Raw genomic sequence first — 17,845 nt, 5'->3', positions numbered from 1 at the left:
ATGGTGCGTGCTAATTGCCCGCACAGCAAATAGGCTCCAGACTCTTCTTGATTTATTCCTGGTGTTTATGAAAGATCTAGATCTCCATGTTGACTATTCAAAGTCTTTTGTAAGGACTTGCGGTTGACCTAATACAAAGTCCAAGTGTTTTAAAAAGAGGGACCACAACCTAGCAAAGGTAAAGAATTGTAATTATTTATGAATTATTTTTAACCAATCACTTATCCGGGCACCCCTTTTCACATTAAGACTTTAGTCTTTTTACTAGAAATACTGAAACCATATTTACATTTGCCTGAAAGCTGAAAAATAAACCAATAATAGTAATGTGCAGCCTATATAGGAGCAAGTGCATTCCTGCAGGAATATACAATGCGGACTGTGGGGTTATAATAATTTCAGGATCCTCCGAAGGGCAGACGACAGCTTCACCCGCAGACTTGTGTCAGTCCCAGGAAGTACAGCCACTCTAATATGTCACGAAGAACTGGGACTGACATATCTGGAGGACCTGATTGGTCTGGCTCCTTTATTACTTTGGGTTAAAATCTAGGGCACACCTAAGGCCGCTATGACCAGAACCTGTATTGCTGATCGCGGGTCATTAGATAAGACTAACCAGATACAGTGGTTATCCTATGTGAGAGACACCTTCAAAGCACTAGGCTTAAGGATCTGTATGACAATCCCTCTGTGACTGGGATCCAACCCAAGCTGTGCAGTAAACAATGTTATATGGACCACTGTATGAATACTTGCCTGGAAAGTGCCTAGGGTACGGAGACAAGTGTCAGGTAGGCTCTTGTATCCACAACACGTAGCACTGAGCTGTACTGAGGGTGGATTGAAAATCCCACATATCGATAATGGCGAGCTACTCCCAGGCTTGGAAGGCTGCGTTTCCATTCCCCCAGCAGGAGTCTGGAAAAGGGATCTGACGCCCTACGGGGGTGATGGGTGGCACCTCAATACAAAGCGCTAGCCACTTTATTTTATTTTGCACTTTATATTCAGAGCCAAGACGCTCTGTCTTGATTCCTATTTTACGTAAATTAAATCTGAGACTCCATAAGGAAGGGCTAACGTTTCAGCAATCACTCGGTTCACTGGATTTGTGTTATTCATTAATATATTTCATAAAAATTTTACATACTGAAAAGCTATGAATACTAATGTAATACTCTTTATTGGATGGTTTTAAAACTTTATGTATTTTCATGACCTGTGCCTGTCATTTTTACCTATATTCGTATTGTATGTTTCTTATGTCTGTATTACGCTTTTCTGGTCTTTTGTCTGAATAAAGTTGTATTTGACTTGACATGGTTCTTCTATAATTCCCAATAAGCCTGAAATCCGCCTTTCTTCCTAACTGATTATGAGAGAGGCATGTTGTCCTTTCTTTTTTACAATTGGGAAGTTGGATATAGTCTTTTATCGGTTTTAGTGAGTGCAGAGAGGCAGACTAGTTGTTGTCATTCTTTACTTTTCATCAGGTAATGGAGGCAGATTAGTTGTTGTCATTCTTTACTTTTCATCAGGTAATGGAGGCAGATTAGTTGTTGTCATTCTTTACTTTTCATCAGGTAATGGAGGCAGACTAGTTGTTGTCCTTCTATTCTGTTGATGAGACAGTCGGGAGGGGAATGCCTGGTTCTTGTGAATGGAATGACGGTGCGGTGGTAGCGGGGTGTTTAATGGCCTGCTTTTACATGTTTAAATAGCTTGCATTCTAGCAAGCCGTCCACATGGCGTCCCGCTTTCACAGTGATAATCAGCGGGTCACAGGCCACCTGCCCCAGGGCTGTGACGGCGGCCGCTGCAACAGGTCACGGAACAGGTTAAGGTCTCCTAGAACATGGTCCAGCAATCTGGACCCACCACAGGTAAAGCCTACTGTTTGACAGCTGGGCCACAAGGGCTCTGAATGAAAAAACAAGCATTTGCAATGCAATAGGTCTCGCAGTTGCAAGTGTTTAAACTATTGGCAGTGTTAATGACAATGCCTTTTATTTATGATACAAAAAACCAATACATAAATAAAAGGCATTGTCATTTACAATGCTAATAGCTCAAACTCTCGCAAATGTGAGACCTAGTGCATTGCAAATGCTTGTTACTAATTAGGATGATTAGTCGTAGTCTAACACGCATATCACAGTGTCGTGCGTGTTTTTTAAGAGGGGCTCCATGCTGCCTCTCAGCCTCCTGCGTAGGTCGCGCGCCCTGCGGCTCATGCTGACCCTCCTCGCGCCGCCACCGAGCTCTACGAAGTTGTCATGCAGCACATAATCCTGGGTGGTCCAACGTCTACTGCTGTTTAACATTGACGTTTTGACACTAATAGATACGTTATAGCACTGCCTTGAGAAGTATTTATTTAAAGTGTTATTTCTGTAAAACTGGTAGTCTGAACTTGTGATTGGTTGAATGATTGAATGATGCTTTTGATTTTTGTAATGTTATTATTGGAACACCTTCCTTAATGTCTATTAATTGATCCAGTGAACACCAAAGGTTAAAGCATTCAACTTGAAGCCAGACAGTTGCTGGCGGGGGAGGGGTGCTGGTGTTCTACTTGTGATAATGCATGACGATCGTTTTAAGAGAAGAAAGCTGCTACCTAGTCCTGATAAACAAAAATGAAAAGTTGGAAGTGACAGGAAACACATTAAAAGAACAATAATTCACTGTGAACCTCTGATGTTTAAAACAAATTCTCCTACAACACAATGCAGAATACTCGATTTGGTCATAAAATGAGATACGTCTGCAGCTACTGTAGAAATCCATCTTAAGAAAGAGAAAAATTTCACACTGTGCTGGGCTACAGGATGGGTGTTTTTTCAGCCTCGTTTAATTGATGGTACATCATGCTGCCTCGTTTTCTCAGCAAATTCTCAAGAAGCATTTTGTGTATCCCTAGTAAGTGATAAAGTTTGAGACTGGCCATCAAACTGTACAATTATTCAGCCTTACACAATGCCCTGTATGTGAAACCCAATTTTAAGGTGTTGAAATGGCTTATAAGGGTAGTATATAAATACAATAATAAAATGCCACGTTCCAAGCGGCATAGGCTATTTATTATGTGAACATGCAAAGGTGCAGGAAGTTAGCTCATGATGTGAAAGACGGGAGCCACTCCCCTTTTCTTTTTTGCAATTTTATATATAGCAAACTCAACCCGAAGGTATTTGAGCGCTTTACCTGCGCTCCAAGGTCAGATTTCTTTTTAGGCACGTGAGGTTAATTGATTTGCCCAGAATCACAGGATGTTGAGCCTAAGCCAAGCCTCAAATTGGTTTCAAAGTATGGAGCTTTGATTATGCATTCGCTCCAAAGCTGCACCCGAGATATTGCGTATTGTTACAGATAGAAGAAGCACTGTGTATAATCTAAAATATATAAGTATTACTTAATGCTGGCAGGCCGTTACATATTATCTCCTGCTGTGCCCTCTTGTGGTAAACAGTCAAAATAGGTATTGCTAAAGTCGCATGCTTAAAAGAAACAAAACAAGACATTTCCGCTGACAGGCTTATGTCTACTGTCTAAGTCAGCACCCATTTTCCTTGCGCCTTCAATGACAAGAAACCGCTGACGTAGATGTGTGTTTTTAACCTACGTAACCTCATAGAAAACCACAGCCCCCAAATGCAAGATATTTGCAAGTTTCTGCAAGCCGATCTCATGCACAAAGGCTTAGCTAATGAATTGTCGGTGATGCCATTTTCTTGCAGCTGCAAATGCTGGCAGGCTGTTACGTATTATCTCCTGCTGCGCCCTCTAGTGGTAAACAGTCAAAATCTATATTGCTAAAGCCGCATGCTTAAAAGAAACAAAACGAGCTGGCAACAAAAGTGAAAGCAACCGCGAGCAGGCAAACAGCGTGCATGCTGTGTGCGCTCAGACAGGGAGGGAGAGAGGGAACGAGCGGCTGAGCCGTATGTGCGTGCACATCTCCTGTCCTCACACGCCTGCTTGTCCCTTGTGCTAACGCTGCCAGCCATGCGCGTGCCATGTCCTGTCCCCCTTTGCCCACCTAACTGACAACAATAGGTCTCGCCAAGGCGAGCAGCGCATGCGATGCGTCGCTAGGCGAGACCTAAAAGCCAGTCTCTCAGTGCCAACATGCTCAGTATGGGAGAGCTCTGTCAGTCTAGAGACTGCCAAGGGGTGCCTCACCATGCGACCCGTGTCACCTCCCCTCATAGTCGCAAGGGCCGGCAACAGCACGTTTCTTGATGAAGGTCAGACACAAGTAAATGAGTGGCAGGCAATGCTCAGTAGCATAAGCAGGTAGGGGAACTTGGTGCAGTGATCATTCACTCTGTAGGTGTAGGCAGGGCCGGCTTTCGCGCTGGTGGGGCCCGGTGCGACAATCTTTTTTGGCACCACCACATGACCTCCTCCTCATATTCCCTCACTACCACCTGGCAAGAATGTCCCTCGTCTCTCCAGAGCCCTTCTCTCACATACATTTAATTTGTTTCAAAGCATTGGTAAAGGATAGCTTTACTAATCCTCTCAGCTATGAACATCAAATTCAGATATGTTCTTTGCAGCAGGCATAGTAACCCACTGAGCTACTTTATGGCAAGTCAAAACTGCCACCAGGGGCAGCTCCTCCATAATGGCGGAGGAGCGTCGCCCCACTAGTTAGAGTCAGTCCTAGAAAAATAAAATAATAATAAACAATATCATTTTATTTTTCTGTGACTGGCTGGCATGCATGTGTAGGGTGGGGCGGGCAGGGCTATGAAGGGAGGAGTGGTGGGCACTTAGAAGTGCGCATTTGAGTTTGGTCGGCCATCTCAGGCCAGCCAAACAGACATGCACACTTCTATTTCTCCAACCCAGCTGTGTTCACAGCCGGGTTGGAGAAAAGCAGCAGGCTCCCAGTCAGTGTCTAAGCGGCAGACCAGGCCGCTCGGACCAATCCTGGCACTGCTCTCATAGCATGAGAACAGCATCTGGATTGGATGGGGAGCCTGTGCCTTTCCAGAGATTGCTGGGATTGAAGATTCGAAATGGCCTTCGGCATCGGAGGCAGCAGCAGAGAAAGGCAAGTTTTTAAATCATTATTTTCCCCCAAATTCCCCATCCCTAACCACCTCCCCCCGCCCGTCCCCTACTCCTCTACTTTGGTTTTGTGGCGGCCCCCACTTAATTGTAGTTTTGGATCGGCTCTAGATTGAAGACAGACTTTTAAAGTGGGGTTCCATTTGACTCGGTTTGACACCACCTGGAAATGTGCTTGCAGTTGAAAAGAGCTTGACACGGTTAGACATATTAAGGGTGCGTGTCTTGACAGTAGTGTGTGATTTTTAGATATAAAACAATAAACAGAGCCATTCAAGGGGTTTGTGGTGTTGCGCTTTGATAGGTTAATCCTTTTAATAGACTTTGGCTGGGAAAGGTTGATTTGTAAAGCAGATTGGGTTTCTGATATTGAAAACGATGTTTCTTTATAAGTGGGTTATAGTACTTGGGTCTGAGACAAGAATGGCAGGTTATGGTTGCTGAGTGCATACCAGCTGCTTGATGAGGAAAAAGGGTTTGGGCTGATTGTGGTCTTGTCTGAGTTCCCAGGAAGTGCCAGCATATGATTATTGGCCTATTAGGGTGGTGCAACCTGTGCAGACGCACTGGGCGCTGACCTGGAGAGCGGTACTGACCTCAGGTGGGGCACTGTGTTTAGCAACAACCTAAGAGTTCAGCTTTCAGGCAGTAATAAAAATGACAGTTAATGTTCCTGCTTGAGAAAGAGATCGGACTTCTGTCTAGTGTCAGTCAGTGGCGGCTGGCAACATTAATTAATGGTGCTGCACTCACCATAAATGCTGCCGGCTGCTAGGCACTCCAAACCAATGCTCCTCTCCCTGTGCCGATCCTGGGAGTGACAAGGAGCAGGAAAGAAAGGGAAGGACTTCCCTCCTTGTGCAACGCAAATCCAACGAATTGGTTGGAGCAGGCTAGCCCAGAGTTCATTTTGAGGCTGGGGGGCTGGTGCCTGCAATACCTCAACTGTTTTATAGCGTTGGGATTGCTGGCTTTGAAGTGCGCATGTCAGATTGGCCGGACAATCTGACATGTGTACTGAGCACCTACAACGTCATCCTGCAATCTGCAGGAATCTGTCACGCCCCCACCATCCTCTTGCTACGGCTGGAGGCACACAGAATAATAAAATTGTAATGAGCATTATATTATTCTGTTTACCACTGCGCTTGCAGCAAGTGGGGAGACGCTCTTCCGCCCACTAAGAGAAACCGCCCCTACTCAACCCTTTGCCAGGTTATGACTCCAGCCTCCTGAGTGCGTGCTTCACATGCAAGGCCTCCATGCTAGAATCCCATCATTCAAACATGCCACGGACTACATCCTCCTCGGAGACCTGAACTTCCACCTCGAGAACACTAATGACAGCGACTCCACCACCCTGCTCGACAACCTCACCAACCTCGGACTCAAACAGCTCGTCACGACTCCCACCCACTCCGCCGGACACACGCTCGACCCCATCATCTCCGCCAGCAACCACGTCACCTTCAGCCACACCACCGAACTCCACTGGACCAACCACCGCTGCGTCCACTTCTCCTTCGAGAAGCCCACTACGCACCACCGCAGACAACGAGCCCCCCACCGCAGCTGGAGAAAAGTCACCGAAGACCAGCTAACCACCACTCTCTCCCGAAACCCACCAACAGACACTACCGACACTGACTCCGCCGCCCTCAACCTCAGGCAATGAATCGACGACTGCGCCAACACTCTCACCCCAATCAAGTAACCCTCGAACAGCCGCACCAACAGAAAAGCCATCTGGTTCACAGCTGACCTCCAGGCATCAAAGCAGGCCTGCCATAGGCTCGAGAAGAGGAGGCACCACAAACAGACACCGGTCAGCAACACAGCCTACAAGAGAGCTATCCGCAGACACCACCAACTCATCCGAACCGCCAAAAGGACCTCCTTCAAAGAGTGCATTGACAACAACGCACACAACAGCAAAGAGCTCTTCAACATCGTGAAGGAACTGTCCAACCCCAGCTCCAACTCCAACGACATCCAGCCATCACAAGACCTCGGCGACTCCCTAGCCTCCTTCTTCCAATGCAAGATCGCAGACATCCACGTCAGCTTCAGCAACCAGGCCCCCCAGACAGACACAGACACCTCAGACTCACCACCCCCCAGCCACATCGACCTCCTGCTCTCCTGGACCCACGTCAACGATGAAGACACCATCAAAATCATGAACACCATCCACTCCGGTTCACCATCTGACCCCTGCCCGCACCACATCTTCAACAAAGCAAGGTCCACCATCGCACCCCATCTCTGCAAGATCATCAACAGCTCCTTCGGGACCGCCACCTTCCTGGAGAGCTGGAAGCACGCCTAGATCAATGCCCTACTCAAGAAACCCAAGGCAGACCCCAAGGACCTCAAGAACTTCCAGACCCTCTCCCTCCTCCCGTTCCCGGCGAAAGTCATTGAGAAGATTGTCAATAGGCAACTGGCCTCCTTCCTTGAAAAGAACAACATCCTGGACCTGTCCCAATCTGGATTCTGCAGCAACCACAGCACCCAAACAGCCCTCATCGCCGCCACCGATGACATCAGGGCCATGCTGGACAACAGAGAAACCGCTGCCCTCATCCTCCTGGACCTCTCGTCCGCCTTTGACATTGTCTGCCACCACACCCTCCACACACGCCTCCACAACGCAGGGATCCACAACAAAGCACTGGACTGGACCACCTCCTTCCTCACCGGCAGAACCCAGAGTGTCCGCCTCCCCCAATTCCGCTCTAAAGACACCAAGATCATCTGCGGCGTACCCCAAGGATCGTCCCTCAGCCCGACACTCTTCAACGTCTACATGGCACCGCTCGCCAACGTTGTTCGATCGCACAACCTCAACATCATCTCATATGCCGACGACACCCAGCTGATCTTCTCCCTCACCAAGGCCCCCACCACTGCCAAATCCAACCTCCACGAAGGAATGAAGGCCATCGCCGAATGGATGATGAACAGCTGCCTGAAACTGAACTCGGACAAGACGGAGGTCCTCATCATCGGATCCACCCCCTCCGCCTGGGTTGACTCATGGAGGCCCGCCACACTGGGAGCTGCACCGATGCCCACCGACCACGCACGCAACCTGGGAGTCATCCTGGACTCCGCATTGTCAATGACCCAGCAAGTAAACGCCGTCTCCTCCTCTTGCTTCAACATCCTCCGCATGCTCCGCATGCTCCGCAAGATCTACAGATGGATCCCCACCGGAACCAGAAGGACGGTCACCCAGGCCCTCGTCAGCAGCAGACTGGAATACTGCAACGCTCTCTACGCACGAACCTCAGCCAAACTCCAGAAACAACTACAACGCATACAGAACACCTCATCCTCTACATCCCACGCCACAGCCACATCACAGCCCACCCGAAAGACCTGCACTGGTTCCCCGTCAACAGGAGGATCACCTTCAAGCTCCTCACCCATGCTCACGAAGCACTCCACAACACCGGACCAGTGCACCTCAACGAACGACTCACCTTCTACACCCCGAACCGCCAGCTTCGCTCCGCTGACTTCGCCCTCGCCACCGTCCCCCGCATCTGTCGAGTGACTGCCGGCGGCAGATCGTTCTCCCACCTCGCCGCAAAAACCTGGAACACCCTCCCCATCCGCTTACGACAGACCCAGGATCTGCTGGCATTCAGGAGACTCCTCAAGACCTGGCTGTTCGAGCAGTAGCAGCACCCCCGGCCCCCCCAGCGCCTTGAGACCCTCACAGGTAAGTAGTGCGCTCTACAAATGAACTGATTTATTGACTGATTGATTCTGCCAATTCAAAAAAAAAATCACTGCTTGAGGAGGTTGTAGGCTGTGGTGCAGCTCTGGACTTTCGCTTAGATTACCTAAGAGGCGATAACCTCTCCATCCCCAAAAAATAAATACCCAAAAAGCTTGCTTAGACTTTTTTAATTTGACAAAACCAGTTCCTTTATGTCATGTTAAAAGGCAACCATCCCAGGACAGTTAATTCTGACATTTGAGATACCTTAGCTGAAGTGGAGGGGATTGAGTCTCTTGTGCTGTGAAGATGAAAGAAGGGACAGACAGGTGAACAAGAACCAGGCCTTCCTGCCAGGGTGTCTGCTGCCTGAGAGAAATGTAAATGTGCACACTTGGATAATCTTCAAATGTAAAGACTGCTTGGATGCCCGCATAGGCTTTAATTGATAAAATTCACTTATGAAGTAATATTTTTGGGGGGTATTGTAAGGTGACTTGATGAGCTGTGGAGTGCGTGCTTTTAATGGACAGTTATAAAAAATGTTTACACTAGGTAAAGTCTGCACACTACTCAGAACTATATTTTGGAAGCTTTTTTTGATCTTAAATCTAAATTTTATTGGGCACTCTGTGGCAGCCTATCTTTTAATATGTCTAATGAAAGTTTAAAATAATGGTATACATATTCAAGGTGCTTTCTGTCACAAGTTGGGACCTCATAACTAGGGGTGGGAGGAACTCCCAGAGTTTCACTTCAGAGCATTCCGCAGAGTTACATAAAAACTCTGCGAGATTCCATGGAGTTCCACCAACGGGCAGAGAACATGCATGTCGCACTGCAATTTAGCACCAGTAGTGCAAGTCAATCGAGCATATTTTGCTGCTGCTCAGGTAGAAAATCTACTCGAGAGGTCCCCTGATCACGAACACTCACGACCAGCCACCTTGGAAAATTGCACTAGGGGACGCCAAATGTCTCTGGCCAGCTTGCATTTCTGGAGCAAAAGGCAGAATTTGGCCAGAACTACACATTACAAGAGTAATGCAGATTCACCAAATTCTGCCAATTCAGGGGGCAGAATGAAACACACTTTCATTGCTTGTAAAACTCAAAACACGTCACGATTTCCTACTGCACAAACCAAAATTGAATTTCAGACAGAATTCAATTCTGTGACTCTCTGATTACACACACAGATATCTGCAGTGATATCATTCACTGACAGAGCTTTCACATCCTAAAACAGTGCATGGCTCACTGATTAGTTTAACTTGCATTTATTTTTCATTTAAGGCGTGTATTTTCCATGCAGTTACTCACTTGACGATGAAAGACCAATAAAATAGCTATAGACTGTTTTGTTCTTTTTAGACATGCTTTTGATCCCGCCCCCCCCCCCCCCCCGCTCGCTGACCCGGCCCCCATTTGACTCAGGATCACAGTTCCCACACTTTTATTTAAGGCACTTCGACCACTGGATTGAAGCAATTCTTTATAATGTGCTCTCATACAGGTCTCGAGCTGCGGCTTTCAAATGCATATAAATGATCCAGTCAAGACTTTTTCCTTGCATTCGGTTACTAGCAGTTTTTCATTGCTCAGCAGTACCACAGAACTGCAACTTCCGGGACTCACAGCAGACACGGGACAACTGGCGCCCGATCTCTGCTCTGGCGCTCCCCGAGTAGGATGTGTGCACTTCAGAAGACTCATAAATAAGTGAGAGCTGTGCCTGCCCTGGACGGCTTCTTGTGCCATTATTTACCTGTTCTGAAAGGTGTGGGTTAATTAAGCAGCCTAGCAACAGCTTGGAACCGGAGACCTGGCTGCTCCGTGCACACACCTGGGCTGTAGGCTGGGTGGTAGGGTCTGAGCAAGGCATGGCGTGGCTGCCAAGAAGCTTTCTGTCAGGGGTGCCACATGTAGCAGAATGCAAGCTTCTTTTGGCTACAATGCCAGGACTGGCATTTTATATTACGCCACTTGGCAGCAATAGCAAGTATTTCTGAGAACTGGGCAGTTGCAATTTGACCACAAACTTCCTGTCTGCCTTTGTTGCTTCTAGGGGTCACAAGGTGTCTTCGGGTCTTGTCTTGATCTTACATCAGCCCTACTGGAAAGTTGGGGCTTTCTGGAAGCATAGCTTGTCCTGTTGTCACTTACTTCATCTCCCCTGGAGACCACAAATCGATGCCATGGGCCTCTGTTTCACAACCTAAGGCATTCTGGGTCTTGCAGTCTTTGATCCTTTCAGTTGAACCAACTAGTCTACTGCACTGGAAAACAATATTTTGCAAAAGTGAAGCCCGGTGCTGAAATGTGGGATACCTGATAGCGTAGGGTGAATGGTAACCCTACTTCTCTAAGGGCTTACCCCAGACGGGAGCATGGCAAATGAATGCCAAAGTATGACACTGCATTCTGGGACTTGTAGTAGCTCTTATAACATTGTAGGTATGAGTTAACCTCTCCCCCAACACACAAAGAGTTGTAGGATAAAATGTTAGGACATGCTGATTGTGTGACTGTGACTTGCGGACTTTTAACAGCTTAGTGACAGGTTATTAACTGGACCAACAGAGATCAATCAACATGATCACACGTCGGTAAACAACCATTAAGGTATTGAAATCCAGTTTCATAACTGATCTGAAATTAGCTCTAGTGAGGCCAGCTTTTTTGCATTCTGGAAATTGTAGTCCTGTTGATCATCTAGGAACCTGGAACGGGGCTGTGTACTGACAAAGCACACACGGCTGGCAAGTGGCCTCCTATCAGGTTTGAAACCTCAAACCAGTCCTTGCTTTTTGTCCACAGAGAACTGCATCCTCTAACTTATTATAACTTGATATTGATGGGCTAAAACATCCCAGCATGCAAAGTGTTGTTGGCTAAAAAGCCGGGACTGGCTGAAGGTGTCACATGTTACATGGGCCCACTTGGTAGCTATGCCTAAAACCAGTATTGTAGTCATGTGGGTGTCTGCTGCAAAGATCAGTGTGAGCACATGTTTGCATCCCAAAGGGCTTACTATTCCTCCCGAGGTTGGTAAAATGAGAACCATTGAGTTTAGTAGTAACGCCCTGCACAGCCTGCTGTAGGAAGACCCCAAAACCATTCCCATATAGGCCACTCTGCAATTGAACACTCTTCTAACCAAGCGCTCATAGTATTGAGCTACGGCAGGCTCTTTCCCATCCCAGCTCTCTCCCTTTGTCCCTCTTTCTCTTCCTACTTCTGTGCCCCTCTTGTGTTTTCTCCCTCTTGCTCTGGCTGATAGTCTCATGAGGAAAAATAAGTCCCAGTCCCAAAAATGAGTGCCGGTGGACCCCACCTGCAACCACCAGCTCAAATTAAGCATTGATTAAAGGCAATGAGGGTGAGAGAGAGCTCCATACAATGCGTACATTGGCAAAAGTCCTACAGGTGCAGGGGTTGGAAGGTAGCTGACTGACGACATGGGTGCTGCAGGGGTGCTTTGTTTAGCCACATCTCTAGCACCGCCCTAACCCCATTGCACTCAGGATCACAGTTCCATTCTCTTTTATGCACTTCAGCTTCTGGATGGCCTGCAAGGTCATGATTGCGGCCCCATCCCCAGTACAGCCCAACACACATCACCTAAGGCAGCGGTGCTTAACATTTCTACTTCTAGGGACCCCCAATAAATGGCTGCTGGACAACAGGGACCCCCATCTAAGCAATTTGTGTGATTTGAATCTCAAAACAATACACAAAACTACGGACGCTTGTGTATATTAAACATATACATAAATTATGAACAGCAGCAGTGTCTTCGTGAGGGTGAGGGGGCGTTGCCCCCCCCACCAGCAGCAGCGCTAAACGTGAAAAATAAAATTACAATGAAATTATTTCATTGCCATTTTATTTCTCACGTTTAGCGCGCAGCGGCCTCCAGCTGGGATAAGTGGAGGCATGTCCTCCTCTGCTGCCAATTGTTACCATACTGGACTGAAGGAGAAAGATGGAACCTCCAATGTACACATGTCATTTTGGCCGGCTCTCTTGACATGCACTTTGCAACTCTCCACTCAGCTGTCTTAGACAGCTGGGTGGAGACCAAGCACAGGCGTAAATGGCCGTAAGGAGCGTCCAGCCAGGACGCCTCATCCAATCCTGGCGCTGCTCTCATGCTGGTGAGAGTAGCACCAGGATTGATTAGTAGAATTTCCTGGAGGCTTGAGCCCGTGAAGGAGGATGTCAGACGTGCAGCAGGCATGGTAAGTGACTTTATTTTTTATTATTTGCCGGTCGCCTTGCCTGCATGTATGCAACCACTCATCCACCACTTAGTTGCCCTGATTATGAAATATTTTGTTTAATACAGAGGCAAAACATGTGCAAAAATCTACATTTTAATGGGGAAGGTTGGAGCATTTCAAAATGCCGGTTTATTTCTTAAAATACAAAGCAATTTGAGCATATTGCTTTGTCTTTTTTGCTAATGTATGCTTTTTTTTACTGTATATTAGTGCTTTAATTGAGGTCACCAATTGTCCATACTAATGTTCACAGTACTTGGGTGACTCGAGCTGAAGGGCCCCTGCTTAATTTTTAGCTGCCAATTTCAAATTCCTTCACATTTACAGAACTTTTTTAACATTTTCAGTTTCACTTTTATCTCTTTTATGTAGATATGCCTCACTAATCTGATAATACTATTTAATGTTTTGTTTTGAACAGTCGTGGTGTTGCGGAACCGCAGGAGCCCACAGACTCCCAGGTTCAGAAATATTGACATAAAGGCTTGTGTTTGTGCTCTGGAGGCGGCAGCAGGGAGGGCTAAGGTGTGAGTGAGGGAGGGGTCTGAAGGCCTTCTACCCCAATGGACATTGCGCGTGACTGAGTCAGGAGTCAGAAATATTTTAGCGGCATGAAATGTATACACAAAAAATACCTTTTGGCTCGTTGGCAAACCTCAGGTCAATATATTGGTACACACGTATGCAGGCGACAAGGAGCCTTCTACTCCTCGACGGATCCTTCCCCTTCCAGGAGGGGCTCGCAGCAGAGGCCAGCGCCTGCACACTCCCTGCCGCCCATGAGGTGCTGTTTTGTGACTAACATGTATAAAGTGTGAACGAATCACCCCAGAGAGGTTCTCTGCACTTTCACGTGCTAAAAAGGTCAAAAAGATCAAAGGAGTTAGAAGAGCCAGGTTTTGAGAATTCTTTTGAATAGGGCTGGGTCAGGACAGGACCGCATGGGCAGGGTTAGGCTGTTCCAATGATGGGGGGCCAGATGTGAAAATGATCTACCCCCATATCCGGCTGTACATATGCAGGGAGGGCATAGTAAAGCTTGTCCACTGGACCTAATATTGCGCGTTTGGCACATAAAGCTGCACCGTGTTACACAGATAGAGGGGGCCATTTCAAATAGGGGCTTGTGTACTAGGCAGGGGATTTTGAGAGGGAACGCTTCTTTACCGGCAGCCAATGCAGAGGTTTGAGCGTTGGCTTTGAGGGGGAGCTGGTGGCAGATTACAAACCAGGCGGGCAGCCGGATTTTGTACCTCCTGAAGGTTGGCTAGGAGAGCTTCATTCGCTGCTACCATAATGGCGCCGTCATGGTCCGGGTGACTTACAATGAGAGCCTGAGTGAGGGATGTTCTGGTCTGAGGGGCAGCCACAGGAAAACTTTCCTGAGAAGGCGCATGATCCCGAAACAGGAGCCGAGGATGGGGTCTGCCTGCTCCTTCATGGAGAGGCCGTCGTCATATCTGGATGCCCAGCGTTCTACCTCCCTTCCACGGGCAGGGGCCGCGTCTGATCAGGGAGTCTTCAGACCAGAAGAAGCGGGTTTGCCGAAGAGCTAGAGCTTTGCCTTTCCCGTGTTCACGACATCCAGAGGGCAGTGTTTTTCATACATTCACTCAATCTGATTTTAGTAGATTCCCTCTAATCTATAGCCTTCCACAAGAAAGTGATTGTCCCCAGGCTGGGGTACAGTACTCCCGGGGTCCCAGGCACTGGTGAGAGGCGACCAGGCGGGCTTACCCAGAGCGAGCCACTAAACCACAGGCCACGGAGTCCGATGTGGAAACTGGATATATGAATGTACGAGTTACGCACAGTTCTTTCAGTGTGAACAAATTGCGGCATTCCCCTGCGTCTCCGTGCTCCGTTCTGGCGTCGCCGAGTGAGGGATCTTGGAAAGCGCACTGTTACTTTTCGACTGATTGCTAAGCTGACTACAGAAAATGCTGCGAAATAGGCGCAAGTGACAGGCACAAGGCACATACAGTGTGTGAGAGTCGAGAACAATCCGACGAATAAGGGGCGCACACGGGTAGCACTTGTAAAGCAGTTTAGTGGGTTGAGCGCCTGCTGCTGTCAGTCGATGCGCAAAATGCAGTCGAAGGACACATTTTCTATTGGGCCGCTCAATCCTTAATCGTCAGATTCATGACAAGAGTGCCACTGGGTGGAGGAATAGGAGCAGTGGTTTTGCACAGTGCCGCGAAGGGGAATGGTGCTTACATGCCAACATTTCAGAAGGGCAAAGTGGGAGATTCTTTAAAAAAAAATCGGGAGAATGGGGCCTTGAATCGGTACTGTCATGTATGAGCCTTGGAAGTGAGCTGCTGCAGGATCGGACATTTGAAACGCAAATGCGCGTTTTTTTCTTACCTTTCAGAAGCATGGAGCGCAATGGCAGGCAGAGAGAGGGTGATGCAAGTGTTCTGCACTCACTGGCCTGGCAGGTTGCTGGCAGTGCATATACACCCCCCCCCACACACACACACACACACACCTGTGTGGCAGCCCAGGCACACACACACAGCCACCCCTGAGTACTTCACAGGTCTTTTAAAGACCATTCGCTTGTTAATGGGGCTTTGTTGGTTTTTCACCCCTTCTAGAGCCCCCGCATCGCCACTCTGACTATTGCTGGAAGAATTAGCACGTTACACAATACCAAGCCCTGTCTGCTGAAACCCCGAGGAATCGGGTTTTTGCTTGCAGGAATCGGGAGGCGGGAGACTAGCCTTGAAATCGGTAGTCTCCCGCCTGAATCGGGAGGGCTGGCATGTATGATGGTGTGAAGCTGCAAGCACTACATTGGAAAATGCCAATGATTGTGAATAAGATCCCAAAGAGGACTATCTGACACCGAAGCCGGAGGGTGCGCGCGATCAATAGGATGCAGTGACCCCCTCTTTTTGAGGGAGTCTTAAACTAGGCCACAACTGTAACCCATTACAAACAAATCGCACATTTACCGAGCCCACTCCTTCAGTCAACAATGCGCTTTCAGGTGACCCGGCTGACTTTATAACCCATGCTTCCATTATGAACGCACATCATTTTTAATCACATTTGTATGTTTGTACACAGCCGTGGTGACAACCTACCAAGAAGTGTATTATATCTCTAAAAACAAGGTTTGTGTGTTGCGTTCAGATAAAGTGCCAAACACAATAAAAACACAACTTTATTTCCCTTTTCCTCGGTGAAGGGGAACTCGAGAATTCCCTCTTTCCTTACCACTAAGAGTAAAACTGAAGACCCCCACCCCCCACCACCACCACTGCCCCGAAGGATGGCGCGCATTGAGGCGGGTCACTGCATTCATTCATTTATATTTGGCAGCGTTGTATGTACTTCCTCACCTGTGGCTGCGGTGTGACGCCCCCGGCTTCAACAAGCCCCATCAGAAGGGCAGCAAGCGTTCGCCTGGTGCCCCTCACACCCCTGTGGGCACGGGGTCTCTCCTCACCTGGCTCCACGCGGCATTACACCTGCGCCCTCCCCTTGTAGAGACACCTGCAGAGGCTGCGCTTCCGCCCGGGTCCGGCTCTCACCGTCTCTGATTACCGCTGCCCCCCCCCCCTGTCGTCACCACTCCCTCTGCCCTCTTGGGGGCCGTCCCGCTGACGCGCTGTGCATCCATGAGTGGCAGGCACCTCGCTGTCCCTTCTAGAAAGCGGTCTCTCCTTCACGCTGCTTGTCTCTCTCTTGATAGTGTCTCAACTCTACCGCTACCTGTGTGTCTCCTCTCATGGCCCCCGTCTTCTCATTCACCTTTCTTTGGTGTTCCTAGAGTCTGTACCCCTCTCGTTTTCGCTCTTTCTGTACTATAAATTCGTGGAAGTATCTTTACACTCCCTATATCTTATGTCCCTTCTTTCTCAGCCTCGCTTTCCGTCACTCTTTCTCAAACAGTAGCCTGTTTCTTCTCCTGTCCCTTTCGCTCTCAGCCTCTTTACGCCTCCCTCTCTCTATCACTTTCCCCGCTCTGTTTGCACCGGTCCCTACAGTGTCACCTGTCCGCTCTTAGGCTATCGGTCCCAGTTAAGCCTCTGGCAGTTTGGGCATCACTTCTCTATGCCTCTGTTCTCATAGTATCAGCCTTCTCTCGCTCCTTGTGATCTCCTCTGCCTCTCTCTGGCTGTTTCACTTTTGATTCCCTCCATTATAACATTCTTCCCCCCTCTCCATGTACAATGTACTCTCCCCCACGCTGCCATTATTCCTTTTGTTGCCACAATGGAAGTTTTTCAACAGAATATGGATTACCCTGTCCCATGTTCGCTTTTCTTTCTCCTTGTTCTCAGTCTCCTGTCTCTCCTCGGCCACCGTTCCACCTTCTTGTTGCTGTATCATTTACTGGCTCCTTCCTCTGTGAACATAAGGCACATGAAAACACACCCAGCAGCGGCAGGTCCGGGTGCTCACCCCTCGCTACCAGGAAGCGTCCTCCTCCCTGGAGACCGGCTGACTGATTTGCAAGTTAAAGCCACCACCTGCCCACACGGGCTGCGAGAGGCAGCGGTTAAAGGCAACGCCTGGTTCAAGATTCCAAGCCCGGGGTGAAAGCAAAGACGAAAGAACAATGAACATTCACCTCGAGAACAACAAACGTGCCGCTAGCGCATTAAAGGCAGATTGTGAGACAAGTCCGGGAATGTCAGAGGCGATCTTAGTGTAAATGCAAGAGCAGACCTGGGGCACGCGGACGGGGCACTATTTATGTGCGCAGGGAGTTAGACGTGCTAGAACA

The 17,845-nt window shown here is 48.3% G+C and overlaps 1 protein-coding gene across 4 annotated transcripts in view; it reads right to left on the bottom strand.

Moving 5' to 3' along the window:
- The window catches only part of SACK1E (scaffolding CK1 anchoring protein E), a 368,519-nt gene extending 350,949 nt beyond the window's left edge, over window positions 1-17,570 (bottom strand). For 2 of the 4 annotated variants that reach the window (XM_085616491.1, XM_085616493.1), the window contains exon 1: window positions 16,455-17,204. The gene's annotated coding sequence lies outside the window, so the exon portion shown is untranslated. Of the gene's footprint in view, window positions 1-16,454; window positions 17,205-17,361 lie in introns of those variants that run through there. The other 2 variants (XM_085616492.1, XM_085616494.1) reach the window with 2 other exon arrangements.
- Between the last annotated feature and the right edge of the window lie 275 nt (window positions 17,571-17,845).

Source organism: Triturus cristatus, chromosome 7 (assembly GCF_964204655.1).
Source record: "Triturus cristatus chromosome 7, aTriCri1.1, whole genome shotgun sequence".
NCBI lineage: Eukaryota > Metazoa > Chordata > Amphibia > Caudata > Salamandridae > Triturus > Triturus cristatus.
The sequence above is the reverse complement of the archived record's forward strand: the minus strand, read 5'-3'. Positions and strand labels throughout refer to the sequence as shown.